We start from the raw sequence: 24,295 nt of genomic DNA on the forward strand, positions 1-24,295 counted from the left end.
CCAGCCGAGCCCTGTTCCATCAAGGTTTTGACCAAACGGACAGCGGGTGCCTGATCCTGGGCTTCTTGCCACCCCTTACTGGGCAGCGGGTCCAGGTTCACCTGTTGTTGATGGACACGCAACTTCTCGACTGGCGGCCGGTGAAATGCAGGCAACTCGATCTCTTCGAGGTCATCATCGTCCAGCCCCTCTTCTGACAGATGGGGCATCCGGGAGAGGGCATCGGCGTTGGCATTTGTACGGCCGGCCCGGTATTTGATGGTGAAGTCGTAATTGGCCAGCCTGGCCACCCACCGCTGCTCTAATGCACCCAGCTTGGCTGTATCCAGATGGGTTAGTGGGTTATTGTCCGTGTAAGCGGTGAACTTGGCCGATGCTAGGTAATGGCGGAACTGCTCGGTGATAGCCCACACCAGTGCTAGAAGCTCGAGCTTGAAGGAGCTGTAATTCTCAGGATTCCTTTCGGTGGGTCGGAGTTTTCGGCTGGCATAAGCGATCACCCTTTCCCTGCTGTCTTGATTCTGGGCCAATACCGCTCCCAAGCCCACATTGCTGGCATCGGTATAAAGGATGAATGGGAGGCTGTAGTCGGGGTATGCTAGGATCTCTTCCCCGGTCAACGCCGCCTTCAGTTGGCGGAAGGACTCGTCTTGCTTTTCCTCCCACACTAATGGAGTTCCAATAGGCCTACCACCCTTGTTCTGTCCCACGAGGAGGTCTTGCATGGGGGCAGCCATCTTCGTGTACCCTTTTATGAAGCGGCGGTAGTAGCCCACCAGGCCCAGGAACTGTCTCACCTCCCTCACCGTAGTCGGCCTCGGCCAGTCCTGTATGGCAGTGATCTTTTCTGGGTCTGGGGCGACGCCTTCCACGCCCATCACATGTCCGAGGTACTGTACCCTGGGCTTTAACAGGTGACACTTGGAGGGTTTCAGTTTCATCCCATACTTGGCAAGGGATGCGAACACCTCAGCCAGATGTTCCAGGTGGGCTTCATACGTCTGTGAGTACACGATTACATCGTCCAGGTACAACAAGACAGTCTCAAAATTCAGGTGTCCCAGACAGCATTCCATTAGCCGTTGGAAGGTTCCAGGGGCGTTGCACAGCCCAAACGGGATGCTGTTGAACTCACAGAGTCCCATGGGGATAGCGAAGGCGGTATTTTCACGGTCTTCGGGTGCTACGGCCACTTGCCAGTATCCGCTGGTGAGGTCAAGGGTAGAGAAGTAGTTAGCGGTCCTAACGGGGCAGAGGATAGCCATCTTTAGGGGTTATCTGGTTGATCTTCCGGTAATCCACACACATCCTCATTGTGCCATCCTTTTTCTTGACTAGCACCAACGGAGCCGCCCAGGGACTGCAGCTATTCCGAATAACCCCTGCCTCTTTCATGTTTTTCAACATATCTTTGGCGCATTGGTAATGTGCGGGTGGAATAGGTCTATACCTCTCTTTAATCGGGGGGTGCCTGCTGGTGGGTATGTAGTGTTGGACCCCTTTAATCTGCCCAAAGTCTAGCGGGTGTTTGCTGAAAACTTGCTTGTATTCCTGTACTACCCGGTATACCCCGTCCCTGTGATGTGTGGGGGTATCGTCAGTGCCTACATGCAGCTCTCGACACCACTCACCTAACTGTGCAGGGGGCGCGTGGCGACTGGTGGAGGGCGAGGAGGCTGGGGAGACTGCCTCTTGGATGGTGTGAGGGTTCAGGGTTAGTAGCTTGGCGAGGGTGGCGTACCGTGGGAGCCTAACCTCCTCCTCCCCACAATTTAACACTCTCACGGGCAACCTCCCCTTCTTAATGTCCACCACTCCCCTGGCGGCCATTACGGTGGGCCGGGTAATCACGTCCCTGGGGACCTACCGCTGCCCTACACCAGATCATCATTTCGCTCCGGGGAGGCACAGTTAGAGGGGCCACATCCATCACTCTCACTCCCCCAATCTCTCCTCCCGCAGAGTTCACTTGGTGCCGGTATATCAAGGCCCGAATCTCTCGTTGCACCGCCCTCTGTCGACCTCCCGCTGCGGTGGCGGCCAGCTGTTGTAGTAGGGTCAGCACCTCACTCATGCAGTGCTCCATTACATTCGTTCCTAGCACCACCTTTGGATCATGATCTCTGGGGTCATTCCTTATCACAACCATCTCTTGGTGTTGCAGCTCGGTTCGCCCCACAGTCATAGCCACATGTTTGTACCCCACTTGGGTCAAAGCGAGGCCATCAGCGGCAATCAATGTCATGCTGCTATCTGGAGGGGCAAGTTCATCCTCCCCCCAATAACGTTGATACAGTGTATACGGCATCGTGGTTACTTGAGATCCAGTGTCCAGGAGCGCCATCAGCGGGACGCCGTCCACAGCCAGAGGGATGATGGGGCGGGCCCCGATGAACCGGTCCCGCCAGTCGGGGGGGCCACTGGGTTCTACTCCTGAGGATTGGCCCTTGGCCCCAGGGGTTGTTCATTTAACGGACACCGTCGGGAGTAGTGACCGGGCTTGCTGCACTTGTAACAGATCGGAGGTCCATACCGCAGGTCAGTAGCCCTTCTCCGCTGCATCCAGGGAACATCTTCTGGGCGGTCGGCGAGCTGTAAACCCCCGAGGGGCCTGGACCTCGTTGGAGGCTGCAGTGCGGCGAGGATCTTGGCGAGGTCTCCATCCATACGACGGACTTGGGCAGCCAGTTCCTCCATCATTCCACCAGAGTTCACAGGCGCTGCCGGAGTTGGGGGAGAAGGAGCTACCACGATGGGAGCCGTCTCAGCCGGCCACGGGGCCGCTCCTGGGACTTCGGATGCCAGAGGCTGCAGAGCCTTGATGGCCCGTTCTTTCAACACGGCAAAGTCCACATCAGAGTGCTCTAGGGCCCACAGCCGCAGCTGTTTGCGGTCCTCCGGGGATCTCATCCCGTGCACGAACTGCTCTACCAGCATTTTGTTACTGTCAGCATCATTGATGGTTTCCACCCGCTTCAACGTCTGGAGAGAAGTTTGTAGACGCAGGGCATAGTCTCTGATACTGTCGGTAGGTCGCTGTCGGCATTGGTAAAACTGCATTTGCAGCTCAGCCCCGGTGCGAATTTCAAAGGCAACCTGTAGCTTTTTGAAGATAGTGGCCACAGAGGACCGGTCCCCCTCGGGACTTGGCCAGGTGCAGGGTCGCAGGACAGCGCAGTGCCAGACGGCACGGTGGTACTTACTCAGCCAGTAACGCACACGGAGTCTCTGGTAAAACAAACGGCTGGATGGACGAGTCCCACAGACGGCTGCGACGGTCACTCCCGGTAGGCTGGCGGTAACTGTCTCTCCCTGCACCGGTGTTATGTTCTCGGCCCCGATGGCTTCCCACCGGTAACCCACTCCCCCGTGGTATGTTGGCTAAGGCAGCCCCCTTTTTGCCAGCAGGCTCTGGCCCTGGGAGCTCTAGCTCTGGTGGTAGCTTTATCTCCCTCACGGTTTGGACGGTTGCCTTCAGTCAGGTCTTTACTGCTGGGAAACCCCGGAGGTTCCCGTCGCTGACGGATTTGACCGGTTTAACGGCGACTCCTAGCCTGGTCGGGGTCCGTAGGCCCTGCCGGATGGTGCTGGCTTCTCTTCGCTCCCCGATCTGGTACCGGCAGGCCACCGCCCGTCCCCGGTCCTTACGGTTGTGCGTCAATCGGCCTCTCCTGCAGACGGTCACCACCGTCTGCCAACCTTGCTGTTTCTGTGCCCGGACCACGTACCCGGACATGGCCAGTCAGTTCCTCCACTACTACTTCCCTTACTCCCGCTCTACACTCCTCTTCACTATCCGACCTTCTTTCCCGTCTCCAGGACTGTGAACTCCTCGGTGGGAGGAGCCAACCGCCTGGCTCTGCCCCACCTGGTGTGTGGACATCAGCCCCTGGAGGGAGACAACAAGGATTTGTGTCTGGCTTAGATGTTCCTAACCGGGGTGTGGGGTGTGTTGTTGCAGTACCTGTGACGTCCTGGCTTGTCCAGGGCGCCACATATATTTTATAGAAAATAAAGATGAGACAATCATTTTGCACAACCGTGGTCCATGCCTGTGTCAGTAGTCAAAGGTTGTTGGATGTGAGAACATGTTTAACTCCTTGCACCTACCGGCCTCCACAGCGCCTCCTCCTATTAGTAGTACCAGTGCGACATCATGTGTGCATCATACCTACAATGATCAAATTGTGACAGTCCAAAAAACCACGTATTCCGGCACATAGGACGTGATTTGTGGGACCAAGGTCCCTTGGCCACTGGACCAGGAACCTGTGAATCACTTCACTCATTTCTAATTGAAATCCATTCAGTTACATACGTGCTTCACCTGGAAATATGTTGTTTGCTTGGGTTATAGTTATGTGACAAACTCTGACATGCTCTGTGACTTTTTTTTTACATTAGTTTTATTACTTAGTCTTTTAAGTCACTACTTTCAATTACTGAGTTTCAATGATGTAATAAACAAAGCAATACTGTATAGATCGACAAGGCAAATTTAAGACTTTAAGATGCAATCATATTTTTCAATTATGACATATATCTATGTATATTTATGTAATGCCAGAATCCCCGCACCGTCTTGCCTCCTCTTCTTAGTAGGGACGCCGATGTACTCACTACCACAGTTGGCCATCTGTGTCTCTACCACGTCTGTCTCCTGCCCAGTCCTTGGTCTTCAGGCACCAAGGCCTGAGCAATCTTGGTGCATGCGTTCACATGCTTCCTACCTCTTAAAGGGGCAGTAAGCACACTTTAAACTGTCCCCAGCCAATGGCTAGGAGTCACTGTTTATTTAAGGCACCTTCCCCCGTAGGGAGGTGCCTGAGCAATTAGTTTTATGGTTTTCTGGTATGCTAGTTTCCGCTCATACACCAGTCTGCTGGCTTTCTGGGAATCTGATCCCATCCTGCCTTTCTCCAGTATCAACCCCTTCCTGGCTGTCTCCAGAATCCACTCCCTTCTGTCTGCCCTCCCATACCTGCATCCCTCACATTTGGCTCAGCTGCTGCCATAGCGAGGATTGCTGGGGAGTGGTACCTGGTGTCTACCCACAGCCCAGTTCATCTTCAACATCAGAGACTCCGGTGAAGACCCGGTAGACACTTATGCACACCCCTTCAGGGTAAGCCCTCCCTTGTACAGTGGGTCCACACCCACTAATGTAACTATATATAATTTTTAAATAATTTTACTTAATAACCCTTTGAGGACCAAACACATTATCATTTTGAACTTTGTTTTTCTTGCCTTCTGCCAAGATCCATTCACATAGCTGTATTTTATTTTTTTTAGGATGAGTTGTAATTTTGGATGATCATTTTACCAAACGAGGTGTAGCAAAGTCAGGTACAACTGGGTTAATCCTAGCACTGCAGGTCTTCATTACATGCACCTTGCTAGCTTGAACTAAGGTCCAGGCGATGTGTTCACCTGTGCCTGTGTGTCTGCTAGGTATTGAGCAGAGTGCAGGGTGTGGAAACTGCTGAGTGACCTGGCGGTTTAGTGTGAGCTGTGCACAGACGGGCATGAATCCTTCTCTTAGTGCTCAAACCTACAGGAGCTACGTCAGAAGAGGACACTGATTCTGGTGCGACCGTACCCATTATTTGTGGAGACTTTGCTCCAGGAAAATGGACTATTATCTGTTTGGTTGAGCCCTGACCTGAACTGTTTCTTTGCTGTTTTACCTCTGTGCCCAGAAGAGGCTATTTTGTTTTGAATCCCCTGAAAGCAATAAAACCTGCACGTGTTTGGGGCAAACTGCATTGCCTGTGTGAACACTGCCTAATGCGTACCGGTGAAAAACGGAAAAAAATAACCTAAGTAGCACAACGGTGAAATTTATGCAAGTCTTCACATTATATTTTTTTTACGATGTTCATTGTTTGGTAAAAATGAAATTGTCAATATGATTCTCCAGGTCAGGCTGTTTATGCTACATTTTTATGTCTCTATATTGTTCAACAAAAGGTTAAAAAACAAAATTTCTGTTGGCTTTATTTATTTTTTAATGAGGGAGAGCTTTGTGGGAAAATGTAATAGAGTTTTGTACAAACTTCACAGACTGTCATGGCGGCGTTGGGCGCTGTTCATATTGCAAATCCTGACACTCTGCACAATGTTTTCTCTGGTGTCTGGCATCAACACAGGCAGACTGGGAAGGCTAGCAAGTTCTATGCTGGCCTGCTTGCTCTTTTGGTCACATGTTATGGGGAGACCTATCGCATTTGCTCCACTCCTATTTATGCTGGTTGAGACCATCCACCAATGTCAGCTATAGTTTTTTCTATGTTTTTTGTAAGGTGTGGTGTCCCAGACTTACTGGGGAAAGTTGTGCTTATTGCTTCATGCGGTTGTAGAGTTTACCCCTGTTGTTTTGTTGCTTCCTTTCTGCTCTTGTTTTTCCTCCTGAATCTTTTATTGTCTTTATCTTCGTGTGTGTTTGCTGTGTGACAGAGTTTTGGTTTCCCCCTATCTGTCTTTATTTGTAGTTTTCATCACACTCCTGTTCTGTCCCTCCCTAGGAGGAGGGAGAATCGTATCAGGACTGATCAGTAGCAGGGCTAGGAAGGAGGCTCAGGCCTTTCCACGATCAAGACTATCCCTGAGATTAGGGATGGCACAGAACCCCTAGCTTGAGGGACAACTTAGGGGCACCGGTTCTCCGCTATCCCATAGTCTTCATGACAACAATGTTTTCCATTGTATTATTTTTTGTTACATCTAATGTTTTGATATTTTTTTTACATTGTTTGGGAAGCAATTTAAGAAAAAAAAAGTCATTGTTATATAACTTTTGTTTAGTGTTTTATTACTGTGCATAATAAAATGCTTTTTTAATAGAGAATAAAAGCATTTCTAAGTTAAGCGACATTTTTTTATTTTCATGTCAATAGCGGTATATAATGACTTTTTTTGCAGAACGAGTGATACTTTCTATTGGTGCCATTTTAGGGAAAATTATTATTTTTTTTAATAACATTTTTAGTGACGTGAGGTGACTTAAAAAAATCAGTTCCTGCTTCATTGTTGTAGCCCTTGCTTTTGACATGACATATCAGTATGGCAGAATGTGTTTGGAGCCACCCGCTCATGTAGCTGGAAGGAGTTAAGGTAATTTTAGGACCAGAAATTGCAAAATTGTCAGTCATATTTACAGTTATTCCACATTTCCCATTTAAGGGAAAAAGAACATATTCTACAAACTGTTGGTATTCCCCTTTATATGTGAGATAAGGACAGACTATCTGCACTCTGGTGTCAAGACCCAGACTTGGTGAACTTTGGGAAATTACCAAGCTCAACGGATCGTAATGTTATTTGACGTTCCGGGTACTAGATTGGAAACCACATGTAGAGGACACAAATTGGAATAAATGGAGGAACAAACTTTGCATTTCCCAGGAAGCTGAATATCCAAATCTTTGAAAAAGGAAAAATGTTGCTTCAGCTTTTAGGTTTGTAGATTGTGAAGAAAAGTTTGAAAGAAAAACTTTTTTAGATGGTCCGATATTGGTTGCTTTTTTAAGACGCACTTTTGAGTCTTGACCCATAATTTATAGTTTAGCTGCAAAGAACTCTCATAATATGTTGTGGTCGGACTGAAAAATGGAGGGAAAATTCTCTCCAACCTTTTGCAAAAGGTAAAAGATGTCAGATGTGCTTCTTTCTGCATGGTAGAAAAATGTGTAAATCAATGCACAAAGCCTCTTATTGCTTGTAAAATATGTGTATAACACTATGAGGTCTCCGAGGACTGTATTGAACCCTTTTGATTTCTTTAATGCAAGCACAGCCTTATGAAGTGTCCTTAACCTATTTGTCTCGGGGAACATAGATGGATACTAGTGGTGGTCAGTAGGCTATTTAACCACACAGGCTAAATGGTAATAACAATGCAGAAGTAATCTCTTTTCCGTACTTCTTTGGAGTATTATCAGCAAGCATAGAGACATGGAGAGAAAATCAAAGGTTTTCCACTTTACAAAAAAAATATCATCAAATGCTGTTATAAAAATTAAATCTGTGTGCTGACTGCAGTTGTATCACCGCTGCTGTCAATCACTGAGCAATCACTGAGCTTACCTGATCTGCAATGCAGCTGATATGCTCAGTGACCGCAGATATGACATGCGCGATAGTTGGTACTGGGAGCTGAGTACCTGCTGTGTATGTTATTTTATGTTTATGAAAGTATTCGGGGACATGTTTTTTTTTAAGTGTAAAACCAATCGAATTCCCTTTGCAAATTATGAACAGCCCCATATTCACTGCAGATGTCACCTCCATCCATGGGAGGAATAAGCCTGCTGATCAGTAAATGCATGAAATATGAAGAATAATGCAATAAATGATGTGTAGAGGTCTGTGACGCCCTGGACTAGCCAGGTAGTCACATACATAACAACATACACCCCCCCCCAGGCAGTCACACCAGCCAAACCAAAAACCCTTGTTGCCTCCCTCCAGAGTCTGATGTCCACACCAGTTGGGGCGGAGCCAGGTGGTTGGCCCCACCCACCGAGGAGTTCACAGGCCTGGAGGCGGGAAAAATGTCAGTTCAGTCTTGGAGGTGAAAGTGAGAGGAGTGTACACTTGAGGTGTCTGGGTAGGAGCCCGGACACTGACAGCAAGGTTGGCAGACAGTGGTGGCCGTCTGCAGGAGTTGGTGGAACTCGGCAGAGCCGTAAGGACCGGGGTCGGGTGTCGGGCCGCCGGTACCGGACCGTGGAATGGAGTGAAGCTAAGCACACAGGCAGGGCCATTGGACCCCGACCAGGCTTGGAGCCGCCGTCAATAGTCAAATTCGAATGTGACAGGAACCCCAGGGGTTTATCAACTACTAAGTCCCGATTGAAGGCAACCGTCCACCCAGAGAGGATATACAGCCACCGCCACAGGCTAGAGATCCAAGGGCCAGCGCCTGCAGGCAAAACGGGCTCCTACGGCACCTATACGCCGGGGAGCGGACTATCGGTGGGCAACCACAGGAGTCAAGAACATTTTCAAAGGTGCACGGAAAGACAGCAACCATCAGCCGTCCGGGGAGAGCACAACAACAACAACACTGCAGCCGGCTGCGGGACCCGTCCATCCGGCCATTTTGGTTTACCAACGACTCTGTCAGTGATTGTCTGAGTGAGTACACCAGTGCCATCAGGCACCGTGCCGCGCAGTCCCTGCACCCCAGCCATCCGGCCTCCCCGTTACACCATCGGGCCCCAGGATCACCAACCCCTGCCCACGGAGGGGACAACATCTCAGCTGCACCCTACCATCTCTCCCGGTATCCCTGTTACCAGCAGCGGTGGTGCCCTTATCACCATGACCCGTGGGTGGCGTCACGAACAATCTCCCTAAAAATACCATCCCCATTTCACTCATGGGTGAGGAGCGCTGCTTGAGTCCCCGGGTCCGGTCCACCGCTCGAGCCACCGAGCAGCAGCAGCAGAAGCCCCGGACCCGAGCGTGGCGAGCGCGTCCCCTCCGCCCGCGACAGATCATGTTTAGAGATTATGCTGCCCTAGACACTCTTATTCCTGCACCCCTATTGGTGAGTTGGGCAGGTACTAATACACCCTAGGCCTTCTTTAGATGATCGTGCTTCCAGTACGTGTGCCATCCGTTTTTCCCACAGATACCCAATATAACCTTTGGTGCTTCTGACCTGTCTGTTTTTTCTATTAGCATGCATTAGAAGGGCCAAAACAAGTCTATGGGTCCGTGAAAACATGGTCAGCGCACGGACGGTGGCAGTGTATAGTCTGTGTGCTGTGCGTGTAAATCATTTAAAAGTATAGGATAAGCTTTTGTAATAACTTTTTATTTCTTTAGTCATACTGGAAAAACATGGAGGACACATTGCCCACTAATGGCACTGGTTCTGGTTTTACACGCACGTCTCATAGCTTGGCATTCCGACACTTGAAGGCCATCCCTCCTGCCTTTCCCATACACACACATACCTGGTTGAGGATTCTTTTTTTAATGAATACTATTCTGCGAAAGTGAAGGTGTATGAGGTTCAGGAGGCACAGGCAGAGATGTAGGTTGGAGCAGGCAGCACAGGATCAAAAGACCTAGCTGGGGTCAAGAGGGGAGATATCAGGAAATACGGGTACACAATTGGTGTTAGGAAAGACAAACAAAAATGCTGCCAGACAAGGAACAAGAAAACAAACTGTCATGGAAGTATCCCGCTCTTGGGAGACCTTTGTCGAGATTGGGACCAGAAGGTAACAACCCCTATGCGTATGTCTGTGTACCGCCCCGCGCTCGGCCACAGCTGAGCCGCTCGGGTCCGGGCTCGTTCTGTGGGTGGCTCGAGCTCCTCCGGAACCCAGGGGTCACGTTGCTCAGAAGGGAAGCTGGCGCAACGTGAAGGAGGGTGATCTTCGGTGGGGAGGTTCACGGCCGGGGCCGTGGTATTTAGGGATTTAAGTTCGTGATGCCACCCACAGGTTGTGGTGAGTGTGGACACCACCGCTGCTGTTAATTAGTCTCCTGGGGACGGTGTTCTGCAGCCTGGTGTTGACCCCTCCGTGGGCAGGGGGTGATGGTCCCGGGGCCCGGTGGTTGCGAGGTGCGGGCGTGTTGGTGCGGCGCGGTGCGCGGCCCGAGGGCACTGTTGTACTCACTATGACACATACACCGGAGTCTCTTGTAAACCAAAAGGATGGTGGTCGGTGCCCGCAGCCGGCTGCGCTTGGTCCCCCACCCGGTTCGGTGGTTCCCGCCTTTCTCCTGCACCTCGTTTTGTAGATTTTGACTGCCTACACTTCAGCGACGGTAGTCCACTTCCCGGCTGTGTGTGGGATCTCTCTGCCTCTGTGGTGGCTTTCTATCCCCCTCGTTGGGCTGTTGCCGTCTTTTGGGTCTTGGGACGGGAAAGGACCTAAGATCCAGACCTCAATCAGTAAATTCGACGTGGTCCAGTGGCTTCTGGACCTCGTTCTGGGTCTGAGTACCCCTCCTGGTGCTCCGGTTTCCAGTTGGTTCCCCGGTTCGGTACCGGCGGGCCACTACCCTGTCCCGGTCTCTTACGGTTCCAACAGACGTCTTCCCGGCTCCTGCAGGCGGCAACCACCGTCTGCCTCTTGGCCACAGGGTATCCGGGCTACGACCCAGATCCCTGACAGATGTTTACTCTTTACCACTACTCTCTTTCACCTCCAAAACTGATCTGTTTGTGCTTTTCCCGCCTCAGGCTATCCAAACTCCTTGGTGGGCATGTCCAATCACCTGGCTCCACCCCCGGGTGTGAACGTCAAGACCTGATAGGGATGACTCAGGGTTTTTAGGTTGGCTGCTGTTACCTTGTTAGGGGACGGGTGTTTGTGCAAGGGCCTACCTGTGACTACCTGGCTAGTCCAGGGCGTCACATCTGCAGCTTTCGTTTGAATGTATTCACTTTCTTTTGGTGCAGTAGGGGTTAAGGACCCTTTCATATCTGGCTGTTCTTTGTAGCCTTAATCTCAGGTACAGCAATTTGTGACCACTGCCCTTGCTATGAAAAAAAAAATCATGTCTTACTATTTGATGCCGGTTATAGAATCTTCGATGTTAGGCCCTGTGCGCACACTGTAATTTTACCTGCGTTTTTTTGCGTTTTTGCTGCAGACATTTCTTGAGGAAATGGTTGTACCTTTCTGCAGACATTCCCCAGCAAAACCTATGGAATACAAAATTAGCTGTGCGCACACTGCATTTTTTTCTCAAGAACATTCTTTCTGCAGAATTTCTTGATAAAAAGAATGAGCCGTCACTTCTTTTCTGCAGCTGGCTGCGTTTTTTGCCATAGATAATGGTAAAATAATGCAAGGACCAACTTTCGGAGAAAACGAGGCAAAAACGCATCAAAAACTAATCAAAAACGCGGTAAAAACGCATGCATTTTTTGGTGCTTTGTTGCTGTGTTTTTAGAACGCAAGTGCGCTAATCTTTCTGACTCATGAAATTTCTTGAGAACAATCCTTTTTCTAGTGCGCTCAGGGCCTTATGTTGATGACTCGCCCACCCCAGGGCTATGGGACACCCGGTGCCGGGCCGGACTAGTCCGGTGGTAGTCAGTGGTGGCTGGGCCCGGCTCCGTGGCCCTGGTGGGTGTCAGTAAAATATGTGGCTTGATGAATAAAGTTTGTGTTCATGACGCCACCTGTGGTATGCGGCTATTAAGCCGCGCTGCTGTGTGAGGCCTCCGGGGTGATGATATAGCAGCAATGGTGGTACTGCTCCCCACAGGTGGAGCAATGCCCGGGGCACAGTTGGTGCTTGTGAATGTCTGTGCAGCTGAAATAACAGAGACCACTCCAAGGGTGCAGTTCAAGTTCTTTACTCACACTTCTTGTCACAGTACTGTAGGGACCCTTGGACTGCTGGGACCACTGTCAGGGACCTCCGCCGTTTCTGGGTGATTCAGAGAGTAAAAGCCGGTACCCTTCTCTTAAGTGTCTCTTTCTTCTGCTGTCTTCCTTAGCCTTGCCTTTAATAGGATAAACCTGGCTTGGCCTCCACTACAGCCTCCAGGCTGGGGGGTCACCTGTCGGCTGATTACCCCTTTTCTGGAAGTTCTGCTATGGGTTCTGGCCCGGGGAGTCTACAACGTTCCCTGGGCCTCGGTTTTTACTGTTTGGAGATGATCTTTGCACTCCTCCAGTCTCTAGGGACCGTCCCCTGTCGCAGCTTGATCCCTCCACCGATGTTACTGTGGAACAGGCCACCGTAGCTCTAAACTGCCCCGACAGCTATACAGACTACCCGTGGCCCTGTGACTCCTTCTGTCTTCTACGCGGTGTCACCTGGACCCTCCGAGTCCCAGGATCTTCACCAGGAAGCGTCTCTTTCTGTTTCTCAGCTCCTGTCTGACTTGGAGCTTTTCCTTCTTCTCCTCCTTGCCTGCCTCCGGCAGGCCTCTTCCTTCACCACTCTCTCTTCAACTTCGACTACATGCTCACTCTCTCACTCCCTGAGGTAGACTAACCAAACTTGACCTTCCTCTCTGTGTCTGCTCTCAGATGGCTCCTCCCACCTCCCCAGTTGCTAAACTGTACCCTATAGGAGCAGGGATGGGTCTTACGGCCCCTCCCAGCATGCAGCATGGGGGGGGGGTAACTGCCACTTTCCCTGGTCCCAGTATGTACCTAACAATGGGTGTAGTGTGGATTTACCAGGGGACCGGAGTTCACTCTCTTCCTCTCCCAGAATGGGGCATCACACCGCTGGATGGGGTGCAATGACCTGTGGCGACGGAAGCCTCAGGGGCGCCACACTCCCCCACAGCAAATCCCAGCATGTCCTCGGGCTGAAAAACAACAAAAACATGTGGAAGAACTGCAAAACATTTTGTTATAAACAACATAAAACAATAAACATTTCTTCCCTTTATGGGAGGCACAATGATTCGAACGTTACGAACTTCTTATAAAGAAAACTATGTGTGCACTTCCAGTTCATTGCACGGTTCGGGCACATCCCCCATAATTCTGGTAGGGGGCACAACGGGTGCAACTATATACATTTTCGGCTACAACAAGTCCAGTAGCCTGGCAGTTCGGTTCTTTTCGAACAACAATGGGGCTAATACTCAACCAGCCACTAAGTCCAGTGGCCTGGTAACACAGGACACATAAGACATCACATTCACCGGGGACCACATTCCAGTTCCGTGGCCCGGTACATATAAACATGGGGGGTGACATCTTCAAAAAGTACAAGGGGCAGTAAGGCAGGAAGGGTGTCATCTTCAAAAAGAACATTAGGGCAGAACACAAGGGACATCTTCAAAAAGAATTAGGGGCAGACAGGGGCTATTTACAGTTCAGCATCTCTTCATCTTTACTCTTGCTCTTCTTTGCTGGGGTCCCTCTTTGGCAGGGCCCTGGGCAGCATGTAGGCCATGGAGATCCTGGTCTGCGTTTCTTGCGTGGCTGTCGCAGGACCTCTGCTCAGTTCTGTGGCCTGGGTCTGCCTTGAGGTAGTGCTGCTGCTAGGGGAGATGCTGCGCGCTTGCATCGTGCGGCGCCACTCTGGTTCTTCTGGGGCCGCTTCTTCCCTTAGGATACGCACATGCAGCGCATACCACCCACGGTTCCCCATCAGCCGTGTATACTCCACCACATCACCCAGCTTCGCATCTCTCCCTGGGTGGCCTCTGGGCAGGTGCTCCTCGATGTCTCGTCGGGCCAAAAACATGTCTTTGCCCAGACCGGGCTCCCTGATGAAGCCCCAGCCGCCAGCTTGTCGGAAGTCAACTACTAGGCCCCGTCTCACTGGGCCCTCGGATCCCTTCAGGGCCTTCCTGACCTCTTCTTTGGAGGCCAGATTAGCGGCTTCTCTGGCCTTCCGTTTCTCCTCCCGGAGTTCCCGCTCTCTCTGGTACTCTACCACCAGCCTCCGGCACGTCAGCTCGTTGGCCAGGGGAGTTTCCTTGGGGAGCAGCGGCCGCTGCAGTCCCCCGCTTTCAATGGGCGCTGCGTCCCAGTTCACTCCCGGGGATGTCATTCCCAGGAGGCTCACAGGGGGACTCGGTAGGGGGCCCGCTAGCTGTTCGGGGTCCACCCCTCCCCAGGCTCCGTCTGTGGGGGTCTCAGGCAGGCCTCCGGTGCCCCATCGGGCGTCAGCGGGGCTGGCAGGGAAGGCCAGGGGGTCGGTGAAGGGGCTGGTCGGTGGCGCGTGGCGGGGCCATGGTTCCGGACGGGTCGGGGGTTCATTTAGCTCACCCTGCTGCTGCTCCGCGGCATCCATCCACTGGCCCAGGCCCTCCGGTATCAGCGGTGTTTCTCTCTGCCGGTCCGCTTCTACTTCCACGCTGCTCAGCCTCCGGGCCAGGACTCGCATCTCCTCCCGGAGCAAGTTCAGCTCAGGATCCATTCTTCCGGTCCCTGGTGCACTTTGCTGCAGCTCCTCCGCCATGCTGCCGACCTGGGGAATGCTGACTGGAACACTGCTCGGGTGCTCGACCACGCCACTCGGCTGCTCCCTTTCCCTTCTCAGAGGCGGGGCCGGAGGCTGCACTAGCATCTGGCGCCAGACTGGCGCCCAGCCCATCACGACCGGCATCACTCCGCTTGCGATAAGGTACATTTTCTTTATCTGCTGGTCTGGCATGTAGACTCTTTCTGCCAGCCGGCCAGCTTATCTAGTCACCATATCTTCTTCCTCCGCCTTCCATGGCGGGCACCGCTTTGCGCTCTTTTCTTGGACAAGGGGGCGGGGCTTCTCTTCGCGCCCTTTCTTCTTTCACGCCCCTCTTCTTCCCGCGCTCAGTGGCTTCAATGGCGGCAGTTTCTCACAGTAAACACAGGCTATTTCACGATTCTTCAGGCGCACAGTACCCGGTGTAACCGGGCACGAAATCCTGTTCGTGATGCCAAAAGTTGACTCGCCCACCCCAGGGCTATGGGACACCCGGTGCCGGGCCGGACTAGTCCGGTGGTAGTCAGTGGTGGCTGGGCCCGGCTCCGTGGCCCTGGTGGGTGTCAGTAAAATATGTGGCTTGATGAATAAAGTTTGTGTTCGTGACGCCACCTGTGGTATGCGGCTATTAAGCCGCCGCTGCTGTGTGAGGCCACCGGGATGATGTGATGGCAGCAATGATGGTACTGCTCCCCACAGGTGGAGCAATGCCCGGGGCACAGTTGGTGCTTGTGAATGTCTGTGCAGCTGAAATAACAGAGACCACTCCAAGGGTGCAGTTCAAGTTCTTTACTCACACTTCTTGTCACAGTACTGTAGGGACCCTTGGACTGCTGGGACCACTGTCAGGGACCTCCACAGTTTCTGGGTGATTCAGAGAGTAAAAGCCGGTACCCTTCTCTTAAGTGTCTCTTTCTTCTGCTGTCTTCCTTAGCCTTGCCTTTAATAGGATAAACCTGGCTTGGCCTTCACTACAGCCTCCAGGCTGGGGGGTCACCTGTCGGCTGATTACCCCTTTTCTGGAAGTTCTGCTATGGGTTCTGGCCCGGGGCGTCTACAACGTTCCCTGGGCCTCGGTTTTTACTGTTTGGAGATGATCTTTGCACTCCTCCAGTCTCTAGGGACCGTCCCCTGTCGCAGCTTGATCCCTCCACCGATGTTACTGTGGAACAGGCCACCGTAGCTCTAAACTGCCCCGACAGCTATACAGACTACCTGTGGCCCTGCGACTCCTTCTGTCTTCTACGCGGTGTCACCTGGACCCTCCGAGTCCCAGGATCTTCACCAGGAAGCGTCTCTTTCTGTTTCTCAGCTCCTGTCTGACTTGGAGCTTTCTTTCTGTTCCTTCTTCTCCTCCTTGCCTGCCTCCGGCAGGCCTCCTCCTTCACCACTCTCTCTTCAACTTCGACTACATGCTCACTCTCTCACTCCCTGAGGTAGACTAACCAAACTTGACCTTCCTCTCTGTGTCTGCTCTCAGATGGCTCCTCCCACCTCCCCAGTTGCTAAACTGTACTCTATAGGAGCAGGGATGGGTCTTACGGCCCCTCCCAGCATGCAGCATGGGGGGGTAACTGCCACTTTCCCTGGTCCCAGTATGTACCTAACAATGGGTGTAGTGTGGATTTACCAGGGGACCGGAGTTCACTCTCTTCCTCTCCCAGAATGGGGCATCACACCGCTGGATGGGGTGCAATGACCTGTGGCGACGGAAGCCTCAGGGGCGCCACATTGACCACTATAGAAGGAGTCAGTCTCAGGAAGAAGCTGAGGAGCCGTGACAAATGCAGCTGTGGTGTTTAGCTGCATTGGAGGAGTTTAGTGTGTTTTCCTTTTATATCCATTTCCCCCTGTCTGTCTCCCTTCCCTTGTGTTGTATTATTGCAGTGGTGAGTTTAGTGCTCTCACTGGCCTCCTCATTAACCAGGGTGAGTTCAAAGCAAGCGATGGGCTAGGCACCTGATCGGTGATGGGTGGGGAAGGACCTGTATGGGCATATTAGGGAGTGCAGGGATCAGCCTTAGGTGAGTGGCAGGAGGTCATCCCGCTTCCGTCTCCCTAGCGCCAGGGACTATCATTGTATCTCTGTGTACCCTGTATGTTGCGGCGCTCGTCAGGAGTTCCTTTATATGTGGCAGAACCCCGGTAGTCACAAAAAATGTCAGAAAAGGTCAGAAAGCAAGGGTCATCAAAGTGTCAGAGCATGTAAACCCCGGTAGTCACAGCGCGACACAAACTTACTTGAATTAAAGCTTGGGCAAAGTGTGGCGGGAGGAGCTGCATTGTAAACCCACTACTGGCAAAGGATAGGCAACAGCCGCAACTCTCGCAGGCAGCTGGTGATTATATTCCTGCAGAGTCTGGTCATGACTCACTACAGCTGGATGGAGATTCTCCAGCAAGAGGAGGTCGCAGAGCCAGATGTGTTTCAAGGGGTAGTTCACAAGATGAACGGAAGGGGTAGTGCAGTGGTCGCATTTAGTAGGGTGGTGCTTACCGTGTCGCCCTGGGTTATGGGGTACTCGGTCCTGGGTGGTATACAAGTGGGGAATGCCACTTTGGTGGCCGTTGCCCAATCCCGTGCCCTGGGTGCTTTTTAAAAGGGTGTAATATTTACAGGGGATTTGAATAAATTTCACACGTGACACCACTTGCGGTGTTGCGGCTATGAGGATGGAGCCACCGCTGCACAATGTTCAGTACTGGGGCTGGTGTTAGTGGCAGCCTGAATTTGGGCCCTCCGCAAGCAGGGCCCGGCCCCAGAGGATAGGTGATACAGATGGGTGTTGAAAGAAGGCAGTCCACACCAGGGGTTTCAGTGTAACTGGTTCTTTTACTCACTGCAAGCTGATATTGGTCACCCGAGGGCGGCTGGTCTCAACTGCAGGTCCCCTTTGTCCCAGTGCCGGTTTAGTAACCTGGTGGCTTTTTTTCTCCTGCACCTCTCTTTGGTTGGTGGGTCCCCGTGGCTTGGAGCGGCTGGGGGTTCCCTCCTGGTTGTCTCTTACAGCAGTCCGTATGACGGTAGCGTCAACCCTGTGAGGTTGGAGTCTCTGGTCCTGTCCACGGTTCTCCCTTTGCTACTGAATCCCGAACTTCAAGGTCAGTGAAGTCCTTGATGGTCCCCTCACTGAGCAGATTTTATCAGGTCTGCCTGGAGCGTTTGCCTGACCTAGGATTCTGTACTCCATCGGTGCGTAGTTCCGGGAGTACTCCACCATACTCCACTAGCAACTAACCGCCTGGGCCCTCAGGTCACTGTTTCACTCTTGGCAGTGCGTCTTCTCTCCTTCGCTGTCACTGACTTACTGCTGTATCACTGTCTGTCCACTGTCTGCCCCTCCCACCTGGTCGTCTAGTAGACTGGATTGGCTCCACCTCTAGGCAGCCATCCATTTGTTTGACCCTAGCCTGGTACCATTCTATGGGAGATTTTGGGGAAAACAGGGATTATCTGGAGTGTTTGTGTCTTACCAGCACTGGTCTTCTGGGTCCCGAGGGGGTGGGCCCTGCATCCCGGTGGGGATGCAGTACCTTGTAGCTCCCTGATGGTTTCAGGGGCGCTACACGTACCATCCGTGCAAGTTACCGATGTGACAGTATTCAATACGTCACATTTTGTTAAGAAGTTGAGCACAAATTGTGATGTTTGGGTGTCCACAAGACCCCAACACATGGATATATATTGTGTAAACGGAAGAAAATGATCATAGAATTAAGTTATAGAGTCATGAAGCTTAGACCAGCTTTGATGAAGTATGATGCACCAAATTATTAAGAAGCGTAATTTAGGCCGAGTAGTTGTATCTGTCACCTTTGCCCTTTACAGCTAAACTGCCGTGGATTGACGAAATTCTTAACTGATATTTAAATAGCTGTAATTTTAATCAGGATTCTAGAGAAAACCGACGACTCCGGAACCTTTGTATTTATACTCTTTACAGTAGCTACATTATAAAAGAAGTTTTAAAGTAAACCGGCCGCACTGGAAATAGGTGAGAAACAGGAAAGCTACTTGTTCTCTCTGGTTTGATCCTTCGCAGGATCCTTTAGATCTGAGATGACGTAGACGGCACATGAATGGCTTCTCTCGTCCAGAATGTGCAGACTTCTAGAATATTTCTTTTCTGCAGCACAATGTTGATGTTTTGCCTTTTTTCTATTTCAGGAAGTCTCTTGATGCCCTTCACTTGATTCTTGTTTCACTTGTTATCGACACAAATTATATTTTTTCCTGTTCTTAAAAAAATGCTACGATTTTCCCAAAGAGATTAAAGCTGAGTTTTGTTGTTTATTAGCACAGAAATAAAAATACATGTTTAAACTGGTTTACAAAATTAAGATGGTTTTTGCCACTAACCTCATTAAAGAGCTTAATTTTCAGGAAAGTTGTTGCTTTATTTATTTATTTAAAATAATCAATAAGTAATCACAAAGTGGAAATTGATATTATTTGGTAACTTAGTTGATACAGTTGAAAAAAGACACAGGTCTGTTGTATCCAGTATACGCTTGTCTATCCTCAATCTGCCATACGGCTAGCCAATCCGGCAGTGTGTGTCAGTCGGCACTTTCTGTGGCGGGAGCTATTGTTATAGATGCTGTTGTCATTTGTGACAGCGGCATTTAAAGAGAACCTGTCACCAGATTTGTCCTTATAAATTGCAGCCTACTGTGTATAAGAGCACAGGCCAGCCTGTATAATATAAAAAAGAGTTTTTATTATACTCACCTGCTGGGCGATCTGGTCCGATGGGCGTTGCTGGTCTCGGTCTAGCTCCTCTTACCATCGTGGGATCGCTGACCTTCATAGCTTTGTGTAGGTGTCACGCTCACCGCCAGGAAATGAGGCAGCAAGCGCAGGGATAGCATCCCAGGGGTGAGTCGGACCCACAGGACCACAGGGGGAAACTCGGACCTACCCTTTAGCTGGGGGAGGTGACTAACTAAGAGCCTGCCACGAGGCAGGATGCCAGGTGCCACTGACGTGCCCACGGGGTCAGAGGTTACCCATTACTGGGCCACGGTTCTTCTCCTGGGTCTCCGCAGTAGCCTTGCCCAGTTCCGTGACCCCGGCAGTATTAATAAAAGGCTTGGGATGGTTATGATGGGGGTAGTTGGTTGTGACGCCACCTGTGGTGTACGGCCAATATGGGAGCAGCCCCTACGGGTGCTTTCTCTTCTGGGACAGATGGGGATGTAGCTTGGGTGTTGCAGCTCTCCACAGGTAGAGCTAGGCCCCAGGGAGGATGTTGAGAGTAGTAGTCCACTTTAATGTGGGAGCGCGGGGCACGGAAAGGATTAGACGACACAGCGGCTGCAGTTTAAGTTCTTTACTCACTGAGTTGCTCCTGCCTTTTGTGACACCCTGGACTAGCCAGGTAGTCACAGACATAACAACATACACACCCCTTCCCCTAGACAGTAACATCTGTCAAACAAAAACCCTTGTTGCCTCCCTCCAGGGCCTGATGTCCACACCAGGTGGGGCGGAGCCAGGCAGTTGGCCCCACCCATCGAGGAGTTCACAGGTCTGGAGGCGGGAAAACAGACAGTAGAGTTCAGTGAAGTTGAGTTTGCAGTTGAGTAGTGGAAGTGAGAGGTCAGAAAACTGTCGGTGTCTGGGTAGGGGCCCAGACACAAACAGCAAGGTCGGCAGACGGTGGTGGCCGTCTGCAGGAGTTAGTGGATCTCTGCAGAACCGTAGGACCAGGGACGGGCGGCGGCCTGCCGGTACCGAACCGGGGAGTGGAGTGAAGCTAAGCACAAAGGCAGGGCCATTGGACCCCGACTAGGCTTGGAGCCGCCGACAATGGTCAAATCCGAGTGTGACCGGAACCCCAGGGGTTTCCTAACAACCAAGACCCGATAGAAGGCAACGGTCCACACTGTGAGGATATACAGCCACCGCCATAGGCTAGAGATCCAAGGGCCAGAGTCTGCGGGCAAAACAGGCTCCTCTGGCACCTATACGCTGGGGAGCGGACTACCGGTAGGCAACCACAGGGGTCAGAACATTCTACAAGGTGCAGGGAAAGACAGCCACCATCACCCTGTCTGGGGAGTGCACAAACACTGCAGCCGGCTGCGGGACCCGTCCATCCAGCCGTTTGGTTCACCAGAGACTCTGTCATTGACTATCTGAGTGAGTACACCAGTGCCATCCGACACCGCGCCGCGCTGCCCCTGCTTACCTGCATCCCAGCCATCCAGCCTCCCCGCTACACCATCGGGCCCCGGGACCACCAACCCCTACCCACGGAGGGGACAACATCCTAGCTGCTCCCTACCATCGCTCAGGTGGTGCCCTTATCACCACGACCCATGGGTGACGTCACGAACTATCTCCCAAAACAAACCACCCCCTTTTCACTCGTGGACGAGGAGCGCTGCTCGAGTCTCCGGGTCCGGCCCACCGCTCGAGCCACCGAGCAGCAGCAGCAGAAGCCCCGGACCCAAGCGTGGCGAGCGCGTCCCCTCCGCCCGTGACACTTTGAACTGCCGAACTTCACTGTGATAGGCTCCAGCCGATGCCTGATAATTCAAAGGCCAGAACCGGTGGGGTTTCTGTGTTAATCCTTCCTCCCTGTGCTCTGTTGTGTCCCTACGACTTGAAGCTATGTGAGGACCCGAGTCCTGGGAATAGTTCTTTTCTGGTCCTGTATAACAGGCATCGCGAGTCCGTGGTTGGGGCCGCCCGTAGGTCACGACTCCTGGCTCTATGTGCTGCTGTGCCCCAGGATCTGTATGTGGGCCAGAACACTTGAAATCCTCTGCCCAGCAGATTCTGCTGGCTAGACCTTAAGTGCCCACCAGCCTAAGGTGCACTCCCCTAAGCAACCGTGTTCTCCTGCATCTCACATGTTTCGTGTCCCTTGCTGTTCTCGCTGAGTGTCTGTACCTTACTCCCCAGTGTGTAGCTCCACCCCCCCGGGTTGCTGAAATAGTGGATGGGAGATCCCATTCACTATGGGGACCATCCAAATGACCCTACCCTAACCCAGTCCCAGTGGTTGGCAACTAAGCTGGTGTTGGATGAATTGTGGTGGTTGTTTACCGGTGCTGACCTCCTCCGTATCCAAGATGAATACTGCATCTCTGGTTAGTTGCAGTACCCTGTAGCGTCTGAAGCCGCAAGGGTGCCACATCACTACCAGGACAAGGACCTGGCACTGTGGCAGCTGAGTGGTCCAGTGTGACAGCAGAACAGGGGGATCAGAAACTCAGAGCAAAGTCCTGAAGAGGAACGGCAAGGTAAGCACCAGCAGATATCAGGACACCCCATCCCGCTCAGCTTGCCCTGGGAGTGGCACCTGGCATCAAGCCCCTCCCTGCTAAAGGGTAAGATCGGGTTGCCCCTGTGGTCCAGTGGGTCTGCGACGCCCTGGACTAGTCAGGTCGTCCCAGGTAGTCACACACAACACCACACCCCCTCCCGATTAGGTGACATCAGTCAAACTAAAAACCTTGTCACCACCCTCCAGGTTTGATGTCCACACCAGGGGGGCGGAGCCAGGCGGTTGGCTCCACCCACCGAGGAGTTCACAGACACAAGTTCAAGTTGACAGTGAAAGAGGGAGCTTGAATCCAAGGGCAGACCTGCGCCCAGGCCTGCCATAGACTTGTAATACTATTGTATGTACTGAGGATTTCGATTGCGTTAGGGCAATGACAACCAGAGACGAGTTCTTGGTGCAAGACGTTTATAATATGCAACCAACAATATGTACATAAACGGAACAAAAACACAGTAGAACATAAACACAGGAAATACCTTCCAGGGTCGGAGCGAAAGGGAATTCCCGGGACCACGCACCGGACTCCCCCAGGGAGACCACCAAGAGCGAACCCCTATACAGGGACTGTCTGCCAATCACCCCAGAAGGCCTAAATGCGCAGCAGCCGGGACACAAAAGGGCAATAGGTATAGTCCAAAAATGTCCGTACGTGATGTGAGTCCAGAGTGGTTATGAAACGGAAGGAACCGGGCAGAAGTGCCAACCAAAGACGGCAGACGGAGTCCGGGCACAGCTAGATGAGACCAGGTGAAGTCCAGAGTCAGATTCGGTTGTTTTTCAAGAGGATCCAAATAACAATCAGGAACCAAGAGCAGCAGGGCAGGAGCACACAGGAAGCAGTATACTCAGGCACTGGACTAAGCTTAGGGGCGGCTTTTAAACAGATGGACAGGAAGTAGGGCAACAGAACAGAAAACTCCATGTTAACAAAGGGCAAGCTCTTTCAAAAGAAAACTGGAAATCCCGGAACTCTGACAAGACTACTCCGATGGCTGGGTCGGAGCCCAGTCACCTTTGGCAAGGAGGCAGATGGTGGTGGCCGCCTGCAGGAGCTGGGATTACAGCCGGTGGAACTGTAGGGACCGGGGTCGGGCGGTGGCCTGCCGGTACCGAACCGGGGAACCGATTGGAAACCGGAGCACCAGGAGGGGTACTCAGACCTAGACGATGCCCCGAACTGACAGGGCCGAGTCAAATCAACTGATTGCGGACTGGACTTAAGGACCTATCCCACACAAGTCCCGTTAGAAATCAACAGCCCAACCATACAGGGTAAAGCCACCGCCAAGGCATAGAGACCCAAAGGGCCAGCGTCTGCGGGCAAACAGGGCTCTTCTGACAACCAGCAAGCCGGGGAGCGGACTACCGGTGTCTAGGCATAGGAGTCAAACATTTCTACACAAGGCGGAAACCTGTTACACCTCGTGGCTCTCCTGTGGCAAGGAATGAGACAGTCTCCTTGCCTGCCACGAGCGCTTCTGCTCCGCAGCGCCGAAGGTCTGCCAGACTGCAGGAGAAACCTCCTCAGAGAGGCAGCACAAGGGTGACACCTAGTGGTACTCCTGTTGCAAGAAATGAGGCGGTCTCCCATTCCTTGCCTGCCACAGCTCCTCCTGCTCAGCAGCCTCGAAGGTCTGTGAGGTTGCGCAATGTGCAGAGATTTGCTGCTCAGGGAAGCAGTGAGACTCCCGTTATCTCTACACATTGTGAGACCGAGGATCCCGCCTCTATTTCCCAGAGGCAGGAGGGTGAGCATGTGCTATGCTTGGTGGATCCTGATTCGCCCACTGACGTCACACGGCTTGATGACAAGGCTGGTGACGTGGTGAATCCTGACTGGCCAGGCTGGGATGTCGTGGATCCTGATTGGGTCAAGTCCGTCATCTCCGCCTCGCGCCCACCCTTGGCTGGAGCTACACCTCCTTAAAAGCTCCTCCTGCCATCATGGTGGCGCGCGACCGTCCTTCTATGTTTGGATGTCTGGCAGCGTGCTGCCACGCCACTGCTCAGGCATTATCTTCCTCTGTGGGCTTGGCCATTGCTGCTTAGGCAGCACCTGGTTTGCAGGCCGTGTCCCTGCC

This window comes from Anomaloglossus baeobatrachus, chromosome 12 (assembly GCF_048569485.1).
Source record: "Anomaloglossus baeobatrachus isolate aAnoBae1 chromosome 12, aAnoBae1.hap1, whole genome shotgun sequence".
Classification (NCBI taxonomy): domain Eukaryota; kingdom Metazoa; phylum Chordata; class Amphibia; order Anura; family Aromobatidae; genus Anomaloglossus; species Anomaloglossus baeobatrachus.